The 24609-nt window shown below is 42.8% G+C and overlaps 1 long non-coding RNA gene across 3 annotated transcripts in view; it reads right to left on the reverse strand.

Moving 5' to 3' along the window:
- LOC308344134 overlaps positions 1-2798 on the reverse strand; it is a 28171-nt gene extending 25373 nt beyond the window's left edge. For 2 of the 3 annotated variants that reach the window (XR_013966963.1, XR_013966964.1), the window contains exon 1: positions 2611-2746. This is a non-coding gene — a long non-coding RNA (uncharacterized lncRNA). Of the gene's footprint in view, positions 1-2610 lie in introns of all 3 variants that reach the window. The other variant, XR_013966962.1, reaches the window with a different exon arrangement.
- Positions 2799-24609: the final 21811 nt, after the last annotated feature.

The following is a 24609-nucleotide window of genomic DNA, read 5'->3' on the forward strand; positions in this document are numbered from 1 at the left end:
CCTCTTTGCGGAAGGCCCTCCAGGAAATAACAGGAGGTAGACGAGAGCTGGTGTCACCATGACGCTCACTGTAGAATGTCTTGGAGAGTCATGAGAATGGAGTCATTTCTCAGCTGTTTGCACACCCCGCGGAGCTGACAGTATGATGCACTCATCGGCTGGGGCTTTTCTATCTTTTGGGTCCGGCTTCCGGTAGGTTTAGATCACAGTACAAAGCAGAGTGGGAGAGAGTTCCTTTATTTTTGATGGGTGGTTCACTTCCTCCCACCTTCTCTTTTTGTTTTCTTCCCGCAAAATAGCCTCGATTTTTTCTAGGTCCCCATCTCTTCAAAAGGCCGACGTTCATAAACACCAACAAGCTCGTCCCATAGGGAGCTGATATTTCCACGGTTCACACTCCCACCTAATTTGTCCTTGTTATTATGGGAACCTGATTTGAGTGGGCAGACAGACAGTCCAGAACAGGATCTGGTGTGATTGTGGGGCCATTCCAGGGCTTTGGAATGAAGCCACCTCAAGTCCCCATCCTTCTGTTGCGTAGAACGTTCCCCTCCTGTCTCAACCTACACGCACCGCCCAGGGTCTCTGAGTTCACCCTGGGGAAACGGTCCGGCACAACCTGGAAAATCATACCAATGGCATCTCTGCAACCAGGTTTCAAAAACACGTCAGTTGCTACAACGGCAGAACATTTGCAAGCAGACAGGCCAGAGGGGAAAAACAGGAAGTACCGACTATCCCCAACACCATAACTGTTGTAAGAGCCTTAGAAACCGCTCTTTTGCTGGAAATGTAAAAACATGAGAGAGTTGGGACAAAATAGGATTCCACAGGAAGATAAGGAAAACAGAACAGCAAGAATTAATTGCTTTCTTCAGGATCAACTTAGATCTGTGCAGAATGTTCGTTCTGACGATATCCTATCACTTTAATCCTAAGGACTCCATCCAAATTGGCGGCAAAGCTCCGAAGCATTGCTTCTCTTTGAACATTAGCGAGCCAGGCTACCGCAGATGAGAAGGGTGGAGGTGGGGTGGGAGAGGGAGTGAACAGCTCTCCCACGCCCGTGGCCCCCAATTCACAGTGCCCGCTTTCCTCCTCATTCAAGGCCGGCCTGATACTCAGCCGGGAAGCCTCGTGCTCTGGGAAGGCAGGTGACACCACATAGCTCTAAGCGGCAAACTTGCAGGACTGCTCCTGCTGCAGAGAAGAAAGTTCCACAAACAACCCCTGGCTCCCTCCAGCCAGGTCTCATTACACCTGGTTTCCCAAGAGCCGACTGCTTAGCCAACCTTAATAATCTAAGAAGAACGCCGGGGCAGGAGGCGGGATTCCAACTCCCTTTGCCCTAATTTATGGAGGTCTTTAGAAGTAGAAAATAAAACTTTGAACTCAGCTCATCTGAAGCTTTATGATTCAGGTGTCCCACTTGCCTTTAGGGGCACCAAAGATCACTGAAGTTAGAGACGCGATAACTTCCGGGAGCTGCAGAACAGGAAAGCGTGTCCAGACCCGCCCCAGCTGGTTCTCGTACCACATTCACTTGGCAAGAGGAGCAGAAGGCCGGCTCTGCCCTTGTCCTGCTCTGGTGGAGAGCATCTCCCTTCCCCACCTTGCCCTTCAATCCTCTGTCCTCGACAGACTTCCTGTGGCTAGGAAGAAGTGACCCTGTGGCCAAGGCCGCAAAAAGAAAAGGGAGAGAAAGGAGAGGGGAAGAAGGAAATGAAAACAGCTTCGGAGAAAGGGTTGCAGAGAAAAGGAAGTCGAGGGTGAAGTCATTTCCATTCCCTAGTATGGAAACCTGGGGTTTAAGGAGCAGGTCCTGCGAGGAGCTGGTCTGGGTGACTTTACACCAACAACACAGCCTAGGAAGGCCTTCTGTTTGTCTGCCTGGGCAGGTGTTTGGCTTTTTGTTTTAATATTTATTTATTTTAGAGAGCAAGTGCGAGAGGGGGAGGGGGGGAAGGGAGAGAGAGAATCTTAAGCAGACTCCCCGCGGAGCAGGACCCCCCCCCCCCAATACACACAGAGGTCTGGATTTCAGAACGCTGAGATCATGACCTGACCCCAAACCAAGAGTGGGGAGCATAACCCACTGAGCCACCCAGGCGCCCCCCTGGGCAAGTATTTGTAGCAACCCCACTGGGCTGGGTGAGGACTCAGCCAGCTAATTTTTGTGCGTGTGCCCAGTCTGGGGCGCCGTCCTGGTAGGTGATGAATTTAATTCTGAAACTGAGATCCCGTAATTATTCAACCGAAAGCAATTTAGTGAAATTTAGAAAAATTTTACAGTAGATGTGGTCCTTTCAGTTACAGGGAAAGCCAGGCCCCAAAGGAAGGGGCGGTTTTTGGCCTCGGCTCAGGTGAGGTAGGCTTCTCTCCTCTGCCCTAGGAAGTCGAAGCTTCCAGGCTGTTCCGGAGGCGGACCTCGCTCGTCTCCCTGGGGAGGCCTGGAGCAAGGGCCGCCTTCAGACCATCCTTGCGGCCGAATTCGGCTGCTAAGCACGTTCCTCGGACAGGAGGCGCCCTTATTGGCAATTCCTACGGACCCGGGGTGCGAGCCAGTGTGTGCTGCTGGGGGTGGGGGCAGGGTTTGGGTTTGGAAATTACCTAGGCTCCTTAGAGGTCCTGATTAGCAATGCAGAAAGAGTGCACAAGTGCGGAGGCCCGCGGACGCGCCGGGCAGAGGCCGGCTGCCTTCCCAGGCTCCCCGAGTATCGGCCAGCCCTCCTCTGCCACATCCCGGGGGTAGGCTGACCCAAGAACCGGTTTCGCTCCTCCCAGCACCCGCTCGGGCCGGGAGCGCCGCGGCGGGGCGGGCGGGGCGGGCGGGGCGGGGGCGCAGCCGCGGGCCGGGCGGCCTCGGGCCCGGCGGCCCCGCCCCCGCGCTCCGCTCCTTCCCGGGGAAGCGTCTGGAACGCAGGCAGTGGCTTGCGGACGCAGGGCTGCTCTCCCCCGGGGTGCGCGGTGTGTAAACAAGATCGTTGTCAAGCGAGTCGCGTCCGTGCGTTGCACGAACCCCCACGGTGGATTCTCGGGGAGAAGGAAAGTCTCTTTTTTGCTGGGAACACACGGACACCCACCCCCTCACTTACATCTTTGTTACAATTTCTGGGTCGTGTAACCTTTTCCAGAGCCACTCTTTGGAGTTTCTCCCTTCAGCCTGCCTTTTTTTTGATGATCTTTTCCGCTCTTGTAACCCTACATTTCCCACACGCTGGAACTGCTGAGATCATGTGGTCGGGAGGTAGAATTTCCCAGGGTTTCCAACGAGAGCTTTTAACCCAAATTTGTGGTGGATGGATACAAGAAAAGACGAGAACTTCTCCAGACTTTCCGGCCCTGAAGACAGAATGGGGGTCCCTTGGGTTGACCTGCCTTTGATATTGGCAGAGCCGGGGCCACACCCCAGGGTGTAGTCACTTGGGACAGGTCACCCCTTATTACTCCAGGAGGAGACAGCTGTATTTCACTGGGGACGAAATGATTTATGTGCACCATTTAAATAGTGTTTCAGAGCTCTGAGGCATGCAAAATGCAGCATAACTGGAAGGTACAGTATACTTAAGGGAAAATGTGGAATGCACTGAATGTTTTCCTTTCCTTCTTCTAAAGCTAGTTTAAATCTATTTCACTGACGAAACCGTTTCACCATGTGCAAATGTGTCATTCTGCCCCCTGACGAAGTCGGCCAGGGTTGGGATGATGGGCTTCAGCAAGGCTGGAAATGTGGCTTTAGTCATCCGGGGCCTGCTCTGAGCCACGGACCTTCCCCTCCATCTAGAATTGGCTGGAAAAAGAAAATGACTACAGCTTTCTACAGATTCGGTCTTTCTTTACCCCCTGCTTTTAAATATGTATGTTTTAGGGACGGGGAGGGCGTATGTTTTAGTTTTTTTTCTCCCGATAGAGTTGGGGTATGAAACGAAATTGGGTAATAATTATAATCAAATATTCTCATTAAAAATCGTTTCTGTTTTCGCAGGAATTAAATGTTCTGGTTTGGAAATCTTGTTTTTGCCAAAATAAAGATGTAAAAATATTTTAAAAAACCAGTCCAACTGGAACCCCCACCCTCTGCCAATGCCACACACACAAACACACACACACACACACACACACTAAATTAGTCTAAATGTCCATGATTGCACCTCCAAATAATTGTATTTCTAGAGATAAACAATTTAAAATTTTTATTTCGTTATGTGAGGACTATTTTATTCTGAAACACTTCAGGCATACACACACACACACACACACACACACACAAACCCCCGCAGAGAATTGTATAAGAACCAACCCCTGTACTCTACTACTCAGTCTGAGATAAAGTATTACAGGTGTGCTTACAGTCCTCTCCCTGCTCCCCCAGTTGTATGCACCCCCATCTCATTTCCCTTCCTCACATTCCGCAGATAACCTTTACCCTGCATTTGGTGTTTTAACATTCCCATGTATTAAAAATATTTTTCCTACATATGCATATATACATAAATAATATATGAGTAAACATACATAATGTTATTTTGCATGTATTTAATCTTTTTATAAACAGTATCCTACTCCACCTACATTTCTGCCATTTTCAGATATTTATCACTCCACGTTATACTTTTGTGATAGACCCACCTTGATTATTGTATCTTGTTTTCTTCTTTTTAACTGCTGCCTAGATATTCACCAGGTACATATCGATGCTTCCGTGGATGGATGTAGGGTGTTTCTACTTTTTCTCTATTAGAAGCAATGTTGCTATGAACCTTCTTGTAAATGTCTTCTTGAGCACAGGTGAAGAGTTTCACCCAGGAGTGGAAGTGTTTCAGGACTATACATGGGCAATCCCTGACTATATTAGATGCCTTAATTACCCTCCAGAGTCCCCAGTTGTACATTTTCACTGTGGAAAATACAGATTACAGATGAGAAGAAAAAAAGGAAAAAATCATTTTCCATCTCTCCATTCAAAGAAAACCACTTATAACTTTGAAAAAAAAAGGTGAATTTTAAGGGCACCTGGCCGGCTCAGTGGGTTGAGATCATGCAACTCTTGATCTTGGGATTGTAATAAAATCTTTAAAAAATAGAAAAGATTTATTTTGGTGTATAAACTTTCAAGTTTCGTGATATATATATTAAATATGTATATATATACAAGTACTTTATAGATACATAGATGTATGTACATATACATGTATGGATGCAAATGTATATATTTGCATACATATATTTGTATATATTTAAAGTTTGGGAATCCTTTATTTTTAAAGTTTATATAGTGAGCATTTCACCTTGTCACTAAATACTCATTTAAAGCCTGATCTTAATGGCTGTCAATTAGTTCATTGCAGGAGTAAGTTTTTGGCTTATTTAACTATTCATGTGTTAAACATTTTGAGAGTACTTTCCTGATCTTAACAAGTGTTGTGCTGAAGTACAAAGTGGTACAAACAAAAATTTTGGTTTTTTTTTTAAGTCTTTTTTTTTATTTTTTAAGATTTTATTTATTGATTTGACAGAGATCACAAGTAGGCAGAGAGGCAGGCAGAGAGAGAGTGGGAAGCAGGCTCCCCGCTGAGCAGAGAGCCCGTTGTGGGGCTCGATCCCAGGACTCTGGGATCATGACCTGAGCCGAAGGCAGAGGCTTTAACCCACTGAGCCACCCAGGCGCCCCTTGTTTTTGTTTTTTATGGTAGTTTTTATGACCTAATCAGTCTTGTTGCTGCACCAGCTAAAATCTTTAAGGATAAAATAAAACCCTTTAATTAATTTTAAATTTTTTTAAAAGATTTCATTTATTTATTTGACAGAGAGGGACATCACAATTAGGCAGAGAGGCAGGCAGAGAGAGAGAGGGGGGAAGCAGGCTCCCTGCTGAGCAGAGAGCCTGATCCTAGGACCCTGAGATCATGACCTGAGCTGAAGGCAGAGGCTTAACACACTGAGCCACCCAGGCGCTCCTAATTTTATTTTATTTTATTTTATTTTTTTTTACTCTTCATGTTAATACATCTTTTTCCTCTCCCTGGCTGTATAGCCTTCTGGTATAGAAATGTAGCATTATTGGGGTGCCTGTGTGGCTTAGTCTGTTAAGCGTTCACCTCTTGATTTCCGCTCAGGTTATGGTCTAAGGTCATGAGATTGAGTCCTACATTGGGCTCTGGAGCTCAGTGCAGAGTCAGTTTGAGATTCTCAATCTCCCTCTGTCCTTCCCCCCTTCCCACTTTTGTGTGTGTACATGCACACTCTCTAAATAAATAAATAAATAACCCCCCCATCCAACCCCCCCAAAAAACCCCAAAAAACCAAACAAGCATTATTTAGTGAGCCAGTCTACAGTTGATGAGCATTTAGGCTGTCTCAAGTGTTTGCTGTTAGGGAGCTGCTGTGTGGGTGTGTCTGCTGATTTGTGGAAGAGCTTCCCCAAAGCCTCAACCAGCAGCAGATGTGACCAGACAAGTTGCTTCCCCCTTGAGTCTCAACTTACATCATCTGCAAAATGGAGCCCACAGAGGTAATAACTGACATTTATTGAAGGCTTATGTCACGGCAGCGACTACTTTAAGGATTTCTCATGAATTACCACACTAAATGCTCACATCTCTAGCAACTACATACCACACTTACTCCCATTTCACAGATAATTAAACTGACATAAAGAGAGCTTAAATAATTAAACCAGACTACAATTAACAAGCGGCAGAACCGTGATTCCAATTTCTAGACTCTGCCCCTAGAGCCTGTCCCCTACTTTGTAAAACAAACTTTGTCATATTTGCCTTTTCTTTCTCCCTCTATACATTTTTGTGGGTTTTTTTTTTTTCTGAATCATTTTAAAGACATCCTGACATATCACCCCTAAAGACACCTCCCCACTCTTACCAATTTGTATGAGAGTTTCTCTACTGTTACATCCTCATCAACACTTGGTATTGTAAGACTACAAATTTTTGCTAATCTGATGGGGTGTGAAATGGTGTCTCATTGTGGTTTTAATGTGCATTTTCCTGATTATTTATGAGGTTGAACTTAGGAGACCGCCCCCCCCCCTTTTATGTGAAATGCCTGTTCATTTCTTCTACTCATTTAAAAAATTGGTGTGTTTGTCTTAAAAGCTTTTCTTTTTAAAGATGGACTCTGGCATGACAAATTCTTATTGTAACCTCTAGTTACTCAATGGCTCGGCATCACAAATAAATGGCCCATGGAGAATGAAGCTGAAAATAGAGGAGTGCTTTTCTAAAAACGATTGCTTGGAAATTCGGATTTCAAAGGTAGAAATGAAACATACGGCTTCATTCTGAATAGCAAAATATACCAATACTTATGAAATTTCCCAAGATAAGTAACAGAAATAGAAGCAGTGCTATATTTAAGTAAGAGAGATGAGTTGGGTTCCGTGTCCTATTTCCCACCTGTCCTATTTCCAGGCGCTGAAGTCTAAGTTATGAGGATGGTTGGAGGAATGAGTTCCAAGTACGTCTGCCTTTGTACCTGTCCTTTAGACAGTGAGTGGACTCCAGTCATTAGTGCTTCAAGTCACTCTATTCCACCAGTACTAAGTGCAGAAAATCAATAGTAGGATCGTTTAATAATGCTCCAAAGACTTGAACAGAGCCTGTTAAGAGAGGTTTAAACCAAAATAAAGGAACTTCAGAGTAAGGTGTTCCTGTATTTGTTGTTATTTTCCTTGGACTTCCAGAGAATTATTTGTAGCTGGGTACCCTGGTGCTAGAATGGAATTCGGCCTTGGCTGTTAATCCAGATTTTTCAGATAGGACAGAAGATAAGGTGTATTGGCTTATTCATGAAGCAGGGTACAAAAATTTGAAAAGAAAATAAAGTATGATTAATCACTTTTCAGCATACAAATTGTTAAGATTTGTGCTTTAAAGTACAAATCACTTTGCAGTGATTTATAGCGTTTTCTGTTTCTTATCTAAATGACTGTGGAAAGTGGGAACTCTTCCTATAGATGGGGTAAAATATACTATTTACTACCCTGTATCTCATTATCTTCACGTCTCGGATGCCGGGTCTAAGATTGCAAATGCCAGATATTTAGAAATAGAAGCTATTGTGTTTCTTTGCTATTGGATCTATTCAGATAATACGTTTCCTTAAAGAATGACTTTATATTGTATTGTGATTGGGATGGATGTACAGTGTCATCAAAATTGTGTATATATTTTATGTATTTAAAATGGTGCATTTGTATTTGTATAATTATAATTATTTAGTTAAAATTATATAGGTAAAATATGTGTATTTTATAATATGTACATTATACCCCAATAAAAAAAGAGAATCGGGGAGAAGGTAACATTTCAGAATCACCTTTCAGCTGGAGTGGCAGAGATCACATTGTCTGGTAGTCCTTGAGGTGTTCATGGGATCCTTCTGGGGTCAGTGCTGGAGTGGCTCGAGATGTCATGTCCAGTGGTCTTGGTATTTAGGTGAAAATCTTTGTCATCACTTTGAGAAGACAGAAGAGCATAGCTTTATTTTGAGCTGCCATAAACTTAACAATAAACATGAACAAACTTTTCCCACCGATACTGTCCCCGTGGCCAGCTTGCATTGGAAGAGATGTAATTAAATCCCACTTTCTCTTAAGTCTGGCCTAGGTAAGGGCGGCTGACTCTCTGGAAAATTGTGGGCCGAAGAAATGTAGAAAGCTGTCACATCTGAAATTTATTTCAGTTCTCTTCGTGTCCAATTCTTCCTGAGAAATGGAAGAAGTAAGTAAAGTAGATGAGTGGTTTGCCCAGTTTTACATCTGATCTCCCACGCCCCTCCTCCCCCTCCTCTACCTCCTCTTTCTCCTCTTTACCCTGAAGAGCCCCCAGAATGGAGGCAAATAGCAGTGGGTGGAGGCGACTTCCAAGCTAGAGACTCTTCAAATTGGAACCATCCCAAAAGGGATTTTAATATTTGCAGTTTTTCACCCAGATGCTTGCTTACCAACGTGTTGGAGAACCAGTGGTATATAGGGCACCATTTTGCCTTCAGAAAGAGATTCAATGAGTCAGATTATCCTTATTTGTAAATATTGTGAGGAAACAGGATCTTCTATAATATGTATACTAACCTCTATCAAATGTAAAAAAAAAAAAAAAAATCCTTAGAGTCACGTGACCTTTCCTTCACTCTACTATCAGTCTTTTCTTGTATAAGTCAAAGCCGTTTTCTCTCCCAGCAGATTTCTGCAGTTAGAATGCTAATAATGCCAATACCAGTAGCTGAGGACAAACCATTCTCACATCATCCTTCACCGGGCTTATCCTGCTTGCTCATGCTCTATCTGTTTCTCGGTGCATGTTAATTTGTTGAGGGGGCACTTCCTTTTTTTCTTTTTAAGTTTTATTTATTTTATCATTTTTAAAGATTTTATTTATTTGAGAGAGAGAGAGCATGGGCAGGGGAAGGGCAGAGGGAGAGGGACAGGCAGATTCCTCACTGAGCGGGGAGCCCCAATGATGCAGGGCTCCGCCCCAGGACCCCAAGACCACGACCTGAGCAGAAGCCAGATGCTCAACTGACTGAGACACCCAAGCACCCCTAAGTTTTATTTTTTTTTTAATAATCCCTACGGCCAATGTGGGGCTCAAACTCCCCACCCCAACATCAAGGGTCAGACACTCTTCTGACTGAGCCAGCAGTGCTGGAGGGGACACTTTGTGTGCTGCTTGTTTGTGTAGAATTATCTTGCATCAAATAGCTCGGCATTTTTCTTTCTTCTTTCCGTCTTTCTCTCTCTCTCTCTCTCTTTGTTTTGTTTTGTTTCTTTCACAGTATAGAAAAAGCAGAACAAAACACATGAAGGTAAGTGGAAGTCCCTTTGGACCTGTTCTCAGTCCCAGTCTCCATCCCCTCTGGAGGTAGACATGATTCTGAAATTCGTGACTCTCTTTCCTATCCTTGTTTTTCTACTTTTTGTTCATCTATCTGTCCATTAGCAATATTTTATCTTGTTTCATGTTTTAAAATATATATTTATACTCATATAAAGTATGAATATGTGTATTACTCAACATGATGTTTTTAGATTTTTCTGTTTAGAATTTATCTAAATTCGTTTTTCTGCTTTTTTTTTTTTTCCTTCTGACTCCTCACTGCTGTCCTGCCTATCATGGCATTGTCAGTTCTTTTTTTCTTTTAATTTCCAAACTCTTTTCTCTTTTGGCCTGGAAATTATATTTCTATACTTTTTACCATTTAGTCTCAAAAAAATCTTAACAGAATGTAAAGTTCATCAACATATCCTTTCTCCTTCAAACTGACCCAGGACTTTAGGACCCTTGAACTCTATCAATAGCCTAAACTCAAATCTTATATTTTTTCAGTGTCCATGCTATTGTCAACTGGTATCTTCATGTTACTTTATTTTTAAAGTCCTCTCAAATTGATCATCAACATTTTTTCTTTACAGTAAGTCATTATTTAATTTTAATGATATGCTTACCAATTTTTTTATTCATCCTTATGTTTGAGGAACATTTCTTCCAGATTCTATTATTTTTGTTACTGAAGTAAACCCTACAGTAGATCTTTTTAAAAAGCATCTTTCTGGGCACTTGGGTGGCTCAGTCATTAAGTGTCTGCCTTCGGCTCAGGTCATGATCCCAGAGTCCTGGGATCGAGCCCCGCATCAGGCTCCCTGCTTGGCGGGAACCCTGTTTCTCCCTCTCCTACTCCTTCTGCTTGTGTTCCCTCTCTTGCTGTGTCTCTCTCTGTCAAATAAATAAATAAAATCTTAAAAAAAAAAAAGAGAGAGAGTCTTTCTTTTATAAAGAGTCATTGACTGGTAAATTCTCAAACTTTGTTGGTTTGAAATGTCTGTCATTTTCAGCCTAGAATAAAAATTTAGCTGGGTATAGAATTTTAGGATGAGAATTATTTCCCCCACGCAGCATCAAGACATCATTCATTTCCCACAGATAACTGTTGTGACTGATGACAAATTTCATGATGGTCCAATTGAATGATTTTTGCTTTTTGTTTTGTTTTGTTTTTAGAATGTTTGCTTTTTAAAGATTTTTCTCCTTACCATTGACATTCTGAAGTTTCATCACAGTATAATCAGTTGGGAATTTTAAAAATTGTAAAGCTAAGGTGTTTGTATACTTCTGAAATCTGAAGACTCGTTTATGTTTTACTTAGTTCTGGCAAATTCTCAGGTGTTCTTTCTTTTTTTTAAGCATTTTTTAAAAGATTTTCATTTATTTATTAGACAGAGAGAAAATGAGAGAGCACAAGAAGCAGGGGGAGCAGCAGACGGAGAGGGAGAAGCAGGCTCCCTGCTCAGCAGGGAGCCCAATGCAAGACTTGATCCCAGGACCCTGGAATCACATGACCTGAGCTGAAGGCAAACGCTTAACCGACCCAGGTGCCCCTCAGGTGTTGCTTTCTTAAATACCATCTCTTCTCCTTTTTCTGCCCTTTGTTCTGTCTGGCATTTCCATTTGATATATATTCAACCTTCTTGATCTATTTTCAATGGCTCTTAACTACAATTTCCTAGTTTCTCTGTCCTACATTTGCAGAAGTTTCCTCAAATGTGTCTTCTGATTTATGGATTCTTTCTTCACATTTGTCTTAACTATTCATTATCCTGTTTACTGAGGTTTTTTTTTTTTTTTTTTAAGATTTATTTATTTATTTATTTGAGAAAGAAAGAGAGAGAGTGGGAGGAGGGCCAAAGGGAGAGACTCTTCAAGCAGGCTGCCCCCTGAGCCCCCTGAGTGTGGAGCCTGACTTGCGGCTCCGTCCTATAACCCACGAGATCATGACCTGAGCCAAAACCGAGAGTTGGATGCTTAACAGACTGAGCCACCCAGATACCTTACCCTGTTCATTGAATTTTTAATTTCAGTGACTATGTTTTTCATTTACAGAGACTCAATTTTGTTTTTTTCAGTTTTGGGTGTTTTTTGTTGTTGTTGTTGTTGTTTTGGTCTTTTTTTTCATTATGGTTTCTGTGCCTTTGTTTATATCTTCAGTCATGTTATAGTTATTTCATGGCCCCTTTCAGGGTGTTCTTTTTTCATCAGTTCTCAGAGTGCTGATTCTTCCCTCTGCTCTATCTGTTGATTCATCCCACGGTAGCATATTCTTTTATGGACTTTTGTCATTTTTAACTATGGACTTATCTTTAATTCTTTCCCCTCCCTTGGAGACGTGATAGTGTTCCTGTGGAGTGAGTGCTTATTTTTACTGCTGGGGCTCTAGAGGTTTCAAATACCCTGGCTTGAGGTGCCTGGGTGGCTCAGTTGGTTAGGCGACTGCCTTTGGCTCAGGTCATGATCCTGGAGTCCCAGGATCGAGTCCCACATCCGGCTCCCTGCTCGGCGGGGAGTCTGCTTCTCCCACTGACCTTTCTCTTCTCATGCTCTCTCTCTCTCTCTCTCTCTCTCTCTCAAATAAATAAATAAATCTTTAAAACAAAACAAAACAAAAATAAACAAATACCCTGGCTTAATTTTTTATTTAACTTAATTTCTCAATTAGGATTCCTGGGTCAAGCAAGGAGTATAAATTTAGACCCCCTACACACATTTATTTATCTCAGGCCTGGAATTTTTCATTCTTAAAGGTATTTTTCTTCCATCCAAGTTTCCAGACATACAATGTATCATTTTGGGATGCAACTGCGACTGGTTATAGCGACCTAGTGTGGAAGGGTTTTATTTTTCTAAAACAACAGAAAGGTTGGAAGTACTTGGAGCGGGGAAGAAGTACCTGCAGCCTGTCTTTTTCCCCAAGCTCCCTCTATCCTCCTGCCCCTCCATCCTCAAGGAGTAGTTCTATACTTCTCCTTGTTTCTCCTGGCACGTTGGCTCTTCCATTTCAAGCCTCACAAGCCATGGTCCAGGCAGGACAAGGGAGAAGAAACAAGGAGGAAGAGATGACCCCCTGATCAGGAAAGACCAACTTCCCCAGAATTCCCTTGCCCGTTGCTGCTTACGTCACATTGACTAAACCTCTATCTCATGGTCACCCCCAGCTGCAGAGGACCTGGACTGTGCAACTGGTGCTTAAGCCTTGCCCTTGATGTTTCTCTTCCTTTGTGTCACTTGGAGATTTCCTTCCTCCTCTTCTCCAACTTGGTTGCTAAAACACATTTTTATTAGTTTTAAGCCCAGACTTTGTATGCACTTGCTTAGGCTATTGTGTTGCTTGAAGAGTCATTCATTTGTCTCCAAGCCAGAAGAGTCATTCATTCATTCACTGAACAGATACTCAGTCTCTGTTGTGGGAGAGCAGATTTGACTTTAGTGGGGCCACTAAAGCTGGACCCACTTTTCCCCTCAGAGTCCATTTGGAAGTTCAGATAACAGAGGTGCCACTCTATTTCTCCCTCCTCAAATATCCATGCTGGGGGTCCTTCCCAGAGAAACACTGCACTTAGTTTAGAAAGCAATTCTGAGACCTGTAGCTGGGGACTCAGTGCTCACAATATGCTGAAGAGGGAGGGGGCAAACTGGCTCAGCTCTTCTTTTGCCTTTAATGAGTCACCCTGATTATTTGCTCCACCGTTCATGTGAGCTCTCCATACCTGCTGAGTCTCCCTGGGAAGAATGGCTGCCATTTCCATAGTGGCCCTCATGGGTGCCGGTTTCCATTTGTGGTTTCCTTTGGCATATCCATCAATAGGACTCCCTCTGCTTTCTTGTCTTTCGTGAATCTGTAAAGTTTTCTAATTGGCCGTTGGCACCTTTTCTTGTGTAAGGATTATTATGGAAGCATTAGCTTTTGTGTATCCTCTTTTCTTATCTTTTTAAAAAAAATAATTTATTTATTTATTTGACAGACAGAGGTCACAAGTAGGCAGAGAGGCAGGCAGAGAGAGAGGAGGAAGCAGGCTCCCTGCTGAGCAGAGAGTCCGATGCAGGGCTCGATCCCAGGACCCTGGAATCATGACCTGAGCGGAAAGCAGAGGCTTTAACCCACTGAGCCACCCAGGTGCCCCTAAGTATCCTCTTTTCAATGGGATTTTGGGAAGGAGGCTAAGTAAATGTTTATATGTAACTTGCAACCTCGGATCAGAAGCTCCAGATATGTGGCCGTGTTTCCTAATCACTTCCTAGTAAGCTTGTACTAGGAAAGATGAGAGAATACAGTGTAATATCTAATTCTTAGGACGAGTAGTGTGCGGCAGCCAGCTTGCCCCAACTCACAAGACCAATGGTTAAACATTTTAGCAATTTTATGGATTGGTTGGCTTTGTTTTGATATCTTGAAATAGATCACGGTAGGAATATTTACACCCCTGAAGTCAGCCAACACGATGAAGGTACAATATGAGCCAGCTCCCTCTCCTCCTCGAGAAATGCTCGTTAAGCATTTATCTGCACACCGGTAGGCTTTACTCTTGGACAGCCTGAGATAAGACATATATTGAGGAAAGAGGAAGTCTAAAGTAGCCATTGAGTGTGAAACAGAGTAGTATAGACACTTCTCCTGTTAAGGAATTCAGAAAGCACAGACCATAGAGAGCCGACTGTCATGGCTGAGGAAAGCTCAGCAACATAGCCATGCTACTTGGCAAGGTCAAAGGATGGGCTCCAAAGCTAGTTTGCATTCTAGAGCTTTCATGGACAGTTGTGTGAATTGGGAGAGTTACTACGTCTCTGGGGTGGGCATGATAACGGTCAACATTTATCAAATCCTTATTATGGGTAGGCGCTGTGGGAGGGGGCTTTCCGTCGGTGGACTGAATCCTTACTTTGATCATCTTCAAAATGGTGCCCACCTCGGAGGGCTGTTCTGAGTACTCAGTGCGGTAATTCATGTAAAGAGGGTAGCATTGTAAAATCTCCCGAGAATTCGTTTTTAATTGGCAAATTTTCATAGAAGTTAAGCAATTTCTGGGTGTAGATTTTTTTCCTACAGGGTCTTGAAAGATGGCTGAGATTTGGTTCTGTGAAGAGACTAGCAGAGGGCATTTCAGCCCAAGGAGAGGCAGGTACCAGAGTATAGAGGAAAGGTGAATAGGGTCTGGGAGCTGGTTCTGACAGAGCCCAAGGGAAGTGGAGGTTGTACTTTGAGGAGGAGTTGAAACCCTTGAATGAGTCAAACACAGATAGATTGTAGCAAGTGTTGTGTTCTAAGTAGAGAACTCTATTTTTCATGTGGTGGGAAGTAGGGAGCCATTATAAGTTCTTGAAAGGGCTAGAAGTGATTAAAATAGGATTTTAGGAATAGGATTCTGTCAGGCAAGTATTTATGCAAAATAAATTGGAGAGGGGCAAGGAGCTGAGACACGAGGTGGCAGGTGTGGGCGAGTAACAAAAGGCCAGGTCTGAGACAGTTCAAAAAAAAGGATTCATAGGATAAAAAATTTTGTAAAAAGAGAAGAAACAGATAATTTTACAAGTGAAAAGCTAGGAATACATAGTCAAAATATTTGTAAAAGCAGTCTGAACCAGAAATGAAGAAAATAAGGGAGAATTCTTTCTTCATCCCCGTCTTCCCATCACCCCCCGAAACCCACTCTAATTTAAAAGTAAGAATATATATAATCAGTAGAGAGGGGAGTGTGTGTGTGTGTGTGTGTGTGTGTGTGTGTGTGTGTGTTTTGCACTGCATGTGGTTTTTGGGACTTTCTTTTAATTAGATTAATATGAATATACTTTTTGAGAGTCTGTTTAGATTCATAACTGAGTATCGTGGCATCTGTAGTTAATTCTGTTTTCCTAAATACCCACAAAGTGATGATAAATAATGGCTTTATTATGGTTTGGAGCTAGAATTTTTTGTTTAAGGGTGAAGAACGTGGGCAGGATATGCTACTGTGTATACCTAGGAAGCATGTTACTGAATGTTAGTGAGCTCCTTGCCGGGAAAGTGGCACGTGAGACGTGGTTCCTCTTGTGCAGAAATAATGCACAGAGCACCCAGACCTCACTTCACTCTTGTCTTTGTGCTGGAGGCAGCAGGACCCCGGAGGGCTGTGTGTGGTACCACACCAGCCAGACTTCTACCACATCATTCTGGTAACAGACAGCTTTGGCAAAAGCCCCTGGTGACGCTCATGTGGTTAAACCAATGGAGATTTCTTGGTCCTCATCTTTCTTGAGTTCTGAGGAGCCTTGACATTGAATTACTGCGCTCTTTTCGAAAGTCTTCTCTTACGGCTTTGGAGACCTCATTTTCTTCTGATTCTCCTTCCTCCTCTCTGGCTAATCCTTCTTAATAAGAGTAAGTCTGTCCCCAGATCTCACATTTTGGAGCTTATATATTTCTTTAACTTTTTTCCCTGTACCTAGCAAACTCACCACTGCCCATGATTACCACCAGCTATACGCCAGTGATTCCTAAATTTGTATCTGTAACCTCACCTTTGGGTTCTAGAGCTGCCCGCTAGCCAGCTACTTCTTTGGGCTCTAACTAGCTGCCCACTGAACGTCACGTGGCTGCCTCCAAGGTGCTTCACGTTAGGTTTGCTCTACACCAACCTCATGATCTTTCCTTAAGTATTGAGTATTGGCCTCCTCTACTTTTACCCATTTCTTCAGAAGCCCATCAGTGTTCATCTGAAATGTAGCCAGAAACATAGTCATGACTCCCGGCACATCATTTCTCCTCTCCTACCGAGAATCCAAATCTATCACTAAGTACTGAAAATTTTATCTCCTAAATAGCTTTTGGCTATACCTACACCTTTGTACCTGTGTGTTCACCACTGTCCAATTGAGTGCTCTCTTGTACTTGGGTTAATGTACTAATGGCTTAACTGGTTTTCCAGAATTTACTTTGGTTTCTTTTCAGTCTACATTCTGAAGAGTAGTTACTCATCTTTTCAAAACACAAATTTGGTCATGTTCCCTCAGGCCCCCTAAAGTCCTTTGTATCTGTCAGAATACGTTAGGTAATACTGTCGTAACAAACAACCCCAGAAATCTCGCTAGCTTTCAACAACAGCCCTTTATTGCTCATTCACAGCTTTGCTCCATGGAAATTTCACTTTGGAATTCAAGCTGAGGGAGCAGCCTCTGTATGGGACATTGCTGGTCGTGGTGGCAATGACATGATTGAAGAGAAAGTATGGTCCACGTGCTGGTTCTTAAAGCTTCTGTCCAGAAGGGACAAACACCACGGCTGCCCACAGTTCATTGGCCAAAGTGGTCACAAAGTCTTCTCTGAGTTCAGTAGGGAGGGAAGTGTGGTCTGCCCAAAGGGAGGAACACTGGAGGAAGTAAAGCTAGCATATTTGGCGACCTGGGGACCAGGAATTTACCATAATTCACCACACCCTTCAGTGACTTCTTATTGTTTTGGGGATGAAATCCAAAACCTTTATCAGACCTGCAAGGCTCCTGGTCATATTCTCTGTCCTAAACTCCCCAGCTTGATCTGTCACCTCTCTATCCCTCATTGTCTTTACCGTGTTATTCTTTCCTTCTTTGACAATATACCCTCTCTTTCAGGATCCCTGAACATGCTGATCCCTCTCTCTATTCTGTAATCTGTCCTCCTCTCCACCCTTTACCCCACTCTTTCTTTGCATCTCGGCTTAGCCCCCACTTTCTCAGGGAAGCCTTCCCCAGATCTCCAGACTAGGTCAGGTTCTGTTGTCTATGCTTGTATGGAATGACATTCTTTCCCTTCAGAGCACTTATCGGAGCTTTTAATTGTCAATCCATTAGTCTGACTAGGTGATGAATGTCGTCTTCTCTGCCTTGACTCTGGGTTCCATGAGAACAAGAGCCATGTCTGGTTTTGCTCATCATTATATAGACAGGAGGCGGCACAATGCTTTCAACTTAGTAGATCTTCAGTGAAAGTTGACTGAATGAATGAAGAAGGAGGAAATTGAAATGCCTAGAAGAACCATAGAAAGAATTGAGGATACTTGATTTGGAGACAAAAGTACTCATGTGGAACAACTGAAAAGCTATACACGCATGGAGGGCCTCCGAAGAAAAGTGGGGATAGATTTTTTTTTCAAAGATTTTTCTTATTTATTTGAAAGAGAGAGAGAGAGCACAAGCAGGGGAAGGGGCAGAGAGACAAGCGGACTCCCCATTGAGTGTAGAGTACATCGTGGGACTCAATCCCAGACCCGGAGATCATGACCTGAGCCAAATTCAGACACTTAACTGACTGAGCCACCCAGGGGCCCCAAGCAGATTTATTTTTATTCCTCCAGGGAGCATATCTAGGACCAAGGTTTAAAACTTATAGGTAATGAATCTAATTTTAGCTCACTGTAAGAATGAAATTTCTGATAACATGAGCATCAATACTCGAAATGTTATGTTCATTGTATTTGTTCAAACAAAGACAGGATGACCAGGTGTAGAAAACATCAATAGACATTCAGGTAGCAGTGGTATTGGAATAGAGGCATGTACTTGGTCCCTTCAAACTCCAATAGTATTTACTATTTTATTAAGAAACACTGAGATATGCCTGTGTTGACTCAGGCGGTTAAGCCGCTGCCTTAGGCTCATGTCATGTTCTCAGGGTTCTGGGATCGAGCCCTGCATTGGGCTCCCTGGTCACGGGGAGCCTGCTTTCCCCTCTCCTCCCTGCTCATGCTGGCTCACTTGTTCTCTCTCTCTCTCACATAAATAAAATCTTTTTTAAAAAGTTAATGTTAATAAAAAAAGGTTAAAAGAAAGAACAGAGATAATAAACAAGGAAACCAGAAAACACAGGGTTTCTAATATGAGGTGAGACCATTGCGTCTCTGGACGGGCACAGCCAATAGCCATATTACTGTTCCTATCTTGGCTTAAGATTTTTAAGACTTGTCACCCCCAATCTATGCCTTCATCTGTAATTACTTAAATAAATAGATTATATATGTGTCTCTTTTAGAGGACCAAGGGAGTAGGCAAAGTAGTTTTTGGACATAAATAACCTTAGAAAACTAAGAACTCCAACATAGATATGTAGCATATAAACTCCAATATATATGTGTCATATATATAGTATACTTGACAAAACAAAAATGAAAACCTCCCGTGTAGGGGCACCTGAGTGACTCAGTTGGTTAAGGGTCCCACTTGGTTTGGGCTCAGGTCGTGATCTCAGGGTCCTGGGACTGAGCCCGAGTCATGCTCCATCCCTGAACATGGACTCTGTTTTGGGCTCTCCCTCTCACTCTGCAACCCCAACCCCGCTCTCTCAAAAAAAGAAATCTTAAAAACAAAACAAACCCAAAAAACCCCTCCCTTCTTCTGCACATTTATCAAAGTAACAGATGTAAGGCTTATTTCACATGGTAAAAAAACAATAACATGGATGAAATTATAATACAACATCATAATACATTCAATAGAGGTAAATCAACTTGATGTAAGACATTTTTCAAGCTATTAGTTCAGAAAGAGGGTCATTGGAATTCTTAAAGAAGTTAAATAGTTAATAGTTAAAGACATTTTCTTGAAGGAGGAGCGCTCAGATGAGTTCCTAAAAAATGGGATAGATTGTTGTGGGTGGATGGACAGGAGAAAACGCAGTGAATATGACCACCTCATATTCTAGATCCTCTGGGACAGCTTTGATTTCAGAATAATGATAGTCCAGGAAGTATGGTCATAAATGCTAAAGCAGGTGCCCTGGGATTGTAATATGGTCGGTGTGGACACGAACAAGTGCACAGAAGCAAAGTAAGGGCAGGTGAAGCCAGTCTCGTGGGTCAGCGCTTCAACAGAGCCCGGATCGAGGGTGGGTGGAGCCGCCAGTATGCGTCATCTCCCCTCAACCAATCACCGGCTGCCTCCACTTCTAAAGGCCGCCCCCCATAGTAAACCAATGTGACATCCTGATGTCCCAGAGGAAGAAACATTTGCAACTGTTGGAAATGTGATAGAAGAAGAAACATGCAATGCAGTCCGTGCAATCCGCTGCCTAGATTGTGAAACAGTAGTCATGGTTCTGTTTGTTCTGTGACCGGATAAAAATTGCAAATTTTTCCTAAGATAGAAGCTCAAGAGAGATCCTGAGCACGGGATTCCCACAGAACCCTTCCAGGTCACATTTTGTAATCCTGCTGCCCACCCCCACCCCAGCCCCATTTTTTAGACAGTATTTGCCCTTGGGGCACAGGGTGGAGCATTTTGGTGAAATTTTGCACAAATACTGTAGGGTTCTTGTTTTTCTTTGCTATTATAATGGAGAGGCTATTATAAGGTAGAAAAAGGGAGAATGGGACTCCCAGTGGATAGGACTAAAAGCAACAGATTTTTAATTTTTTGTTTGTTTGTTTGTTTGTTTGGTTTGTTTTCCAGGCTCCGAATAAAATGCCTATGAACAAAGAAAAAAAGTGCTCATAGAATACATAAAATGTAAATAACATTTGTCCAATCCGAGGGAGTCTCTCCCTAGGAGAAGAGCACTTTAGCATTTATTAACTTTTTCTTGGGTCTTGGGTCCAAGTTTCATTTCAATAGCTAAAAACTGCCGTACTTTTTATACAATATGCGTGTTTATGAGCAGCTATAGACATATTTGAATAGTCAGGCAGGATTCATTGTTTTAATGTTGTTTTTCTTCTTTTGTTGATTCTTACTTAAGTCTCTTCATTTTATGATTTTTACTTAATAGGAGCCTTGTTTTAATTAAGAAGATCCGGTGCCTGGTGAAATCAAAAGGCCGAAGGGATGAGACTGTCATCCTGACAGAGGGATACTGCTTCCCATTTTCCCCATTACGCTAGGAAGTGCCATGCACTTTACTGTAGTCATAAATGGGAAGTTTCCTTCTTGGTCGTGTCTCATTTCACGTAAGGCGTTCCTTTTAGAATTTCCTAGGTTCCTCTATTCCTCCTAGGTCTGTAATATTATCGCTCCATCCACACCAAATTAAAATGAAGATCTGTACAAGATAAAAGAAGCTTCGTTTCTTGTCTTCTCTCACTGCTGTTGCCGTCAGTTGATTCAGCTGCCAAGTGTGGCCCAGAGCAGCTTTGAACACACGGTCCTATAATTCATTAGCGTTTCGACGGGGTCTCATCTCAGCCATTAGCACATGCATTCAAACACATTTCCGAAAAACATTTAAAAACCACTTTGTGGCATTGGTCTGTATTCATAAAAAGATCAACCTGTAGGGAACTAACAAACATAGCAAATCTCTTCATAGATAACGTGCTTATTCAGTGTATCTAGTTTTGGTTTTGATTTCGTGCCCTCCAAAATTGTCTCCGAATTGCTGAGGAAGTCAGATTCTCCAAATGGAAGGGAAACGAGAAGCATTTGCGTGTAGGTGAATGATTTTACATGCTGGCCCTGGGTGAATTGTAGAAGTCAGTGATCCTCCCAGTGACATCTCCAATTTGACCATGGAGTTGAATGATATTAAGATGTTACACAGGGGCACCTGGATGGCTCAGTCTGCTAAGCGTCTGCCTTTGGCTCAGTTCAGGATCTCAGGGTCCAGGGATGGAGCCCAGAGCTGGGCTCCACAGGGAGTCTGCTTCTCCCTCTCCCTCTGTGCCAACCCCTGCCAGTGTGTGCACTCTCTCTCTCTTTCTCTCAAATAAATACATTTTTTAAATCTTCAAAAAAAAAAAAAAAAGATGTTATAGCAATGTTCCTAGTGAAAATGGTGAACAAAGTAAATCTAACTAGTGAAGACAATGTGTTAGTGTCAATTCCCATAATGTAATATAATGTAAATTCCAACTCTGGCCTACACAAAGACTGTTTTGTTATTCCTTTTTAGTGGCGTGAGAGATGGCAACCTGGGCAATACATTTTGATGGCTTATTAACTTTCTTCACAACTTTTTTTAAGAAAATTAACGACTTTATTTATTTATTTTGAAAGAGGAAGAGCCGGCAGGGGCAGGAGGAGAAGGAGAGGATCTCAAGCAGATGCCGCGCTGAGGGCAGAGTCTGACAGGGCTCGATCTCATGACCCTGAGATCATGACCTGAGCCGAAATCAAGTGTCAGTCACTCAATGGACTGAGCCACCCATGTGCCCCTTCACAGCTTTTTTTTTTAAGCTCGGTTAATTGAGTTACTGATTCAAAAACATTTATTGAGTGCCTCTGCTTCTGTACTCAGTCAGTCTTCTCATTTTATAACACCTCCTCATCCTCCTTTTTCCTCTTTCTCTAAAACCTCTGAAGTTTTCCCACTTGGATCTGACTTGAATTTTTCCTTTAGTTTTTTCTTCACAAATTTTACCAGAAAATTTATCCCCCACCCCTGCTTTTTCCCGCTTAGAAAGGAACATCCTTCAACTGGAGAACTGGAAAATATCCACCCATTTAAATGTAAAAATAATTACACAAATATAGAACTATGTTGTTTCTTCAGTTGCCAAGAAGTAATGAACTTGGTTGTTGATTTCTTTTGTCTGTGCCCTTGCTTTTTGGGAATTTCTGTTCACTTTGAGAACCGTCTTTCTTGCATTCCTCACTGGAAGGACTAACAAAGACAAAACAGCTTAGCTAAGAGCAAAATAATTTCAGCAGCTATGAAAATCTGCAGGAGAGCGTGGCCGACAGAAAGCCTACATTCTCTGTGTTTACATTGGTACTGATCTTAATGGCACGCTGTTAACTCAACCTAAAGCTGGGCTTTTTAGAACAATTCAAGTTCAAGGGCATCCAATCATGTTCCAGCCCTACAAAGTATTTGCAGTAGCAATCTAAACTGGCATATATGTTAAAGCTCACCCTGAGCAGCTTAAATTTACACGATTAGCCTGGGACTTGCTCATCCTGGCACCGGGAAGCACAACCTCACGATCAAGTGCAATTCACTTCTCACGATTCTAGGAATCGATGTACATGGATACACCGTTATATTATTATTAAATCCAATTGCTTTGCAATTAACCCAATATGACACCTATACAAATGATTCAAATAAAGAGCCTCATGTTTCACAGGAGACAATCAATAAAATGAAATCGCAGCTACTGACAGTGCCAGCTATTCGGCTCGTTACTGGAGCACTACATTTTCCTCGAGTCGAGGCTACTGTTCCCCCTCCTGAATCACAGCTACCGTAACTTTCGACTGTTGGCAATGCCCCTGCCTCACTAAAGCATGATGCTCCAACATGCTTGGCCATTCCTAGCCCATCCGAGCCGAGGCATGGAAAGTGACGATCAATCAGGGATGTACTAACTCATAAATTTTTCTTCTTTGCTCCCCAGATGGAATCAGGCAGGACTCCTTTCCTCAGGAAAGTCTCCTTAATGACAAAAAAGGCAATAGTTGCATTTGGTCTTAGACAAAAACTCATTCTTATTCTTCCCCTTGCACAATTAGACGTCTGAAAGCAAAACCGAATTATAACAGCCCCTCTCTGTTATTATTACTGTTGTCACGATTATCCTGTAGCTTCATTAGCTTCATTTTAATTAGGTAAAAGCACTTTGTGGTTAGAAGCATGATCGAAATCAACCTTTCGTAAAACTATCACAGCCCTTTTATTAGATCACCCTCGTGAGGCAGATCTGGCCAGCATGTTGTCAGCTGGACAACTTGGGGTAGAGAATCAGTTTCTGGAGAGCAGGGAAGGCGAACTTTCTCTGGAGAGCCAACAAGGTTGTGTGTAGACATTCCGTGGGTGTTTATTGACAGCCTACTTGAGTACAGCCTTGTTAAGGCCTCATAACACCTTTATTTTAAGTGGACCGACGCATTCAGGACAGACACTGACCAGAAATGTGTCCTTTCCATGTCTCTCGTCCATCTACTCCTTTCCAAAGACCAGTCAAGTCAGGGCATGTTTCCACGAGGCCATTTTTATCTGCCGAAATGGAGGGACTAGGACATTACATATGCAAAATGTCTCTCTTTCCTAACACACGGTGTGAATGATTGAAAACAATGACTTATTTAATACTCTAAGCAGAGTCTGTTCTCCATGAATCACACTGTATACATAACGGTGATGAAAATGTTCAGTTTGAAATTTCTCCCCGGCCAGGGAGGAAACCATGGGGGTGAATCATGCTTTCAGTGATGACTGTCCCAAGGAAGCTAAATTGAGAAGCCACAGGTTAAAAAAGGAGCGAGGAGTGAATCCTTAACAGGAAGGCGATGGTCAGACACACTCCCAGAAGGCAACAGACGCCCCCTTCTGCTGCTTACAGCCGGGCAAAAGCCTGCGGGAGAGCTCCCTGACGTTCACCCACAGGAGAGACTCTGAGAGCAGAGGAATCCAAACACAATATGTGAAGTTACCCAGGGCTGGGAAGAGAAACAAGACTTCTCTTTGAGGGAAAGGAGATAAATGGCTGCCTGAAAAGAGGAACACAATGGCCCGCACTCACTCATGTGAAAGAAATTCATTTAAGAGCAATTGGATTAGAGATGGAGATTTACATGGATGGCATTCAAGAAGAGGAGCGTGTAAGAGACAGTCAAGATCTACATCAGTCATTGGCTACAAAACTGTAAACAGCAGTGGGGACTTGGGATACCATGTTAAGTGGAAAAGGGGGCCACTACATTATAATTAAACGATGATTGCAATTATGTAAAAATATGTGTGCTATGGACAGAGACGGAACAGGGATACGGAGAAATTAACATAGTTATTGTGTTCATGTTAATGTAGTGATGTTATTTGTTTTGCATTGTTTAAATCGTGTGGGTGTGAAAGACGGTGGAGAGTCCGTCTGAGAGTCAGCTG

The sequence above is a fragment of the Martes martes genome (genome assembly GCF_963455335.1).
Source record: "Martes martes genome assembly, chromosome: 6".
Classification (NCBI taxonomy): Eukaryota; Metazoa; Chordata; class Mammalia; order Carnivora; family Mustelidae; genus Martes; species Martes martes.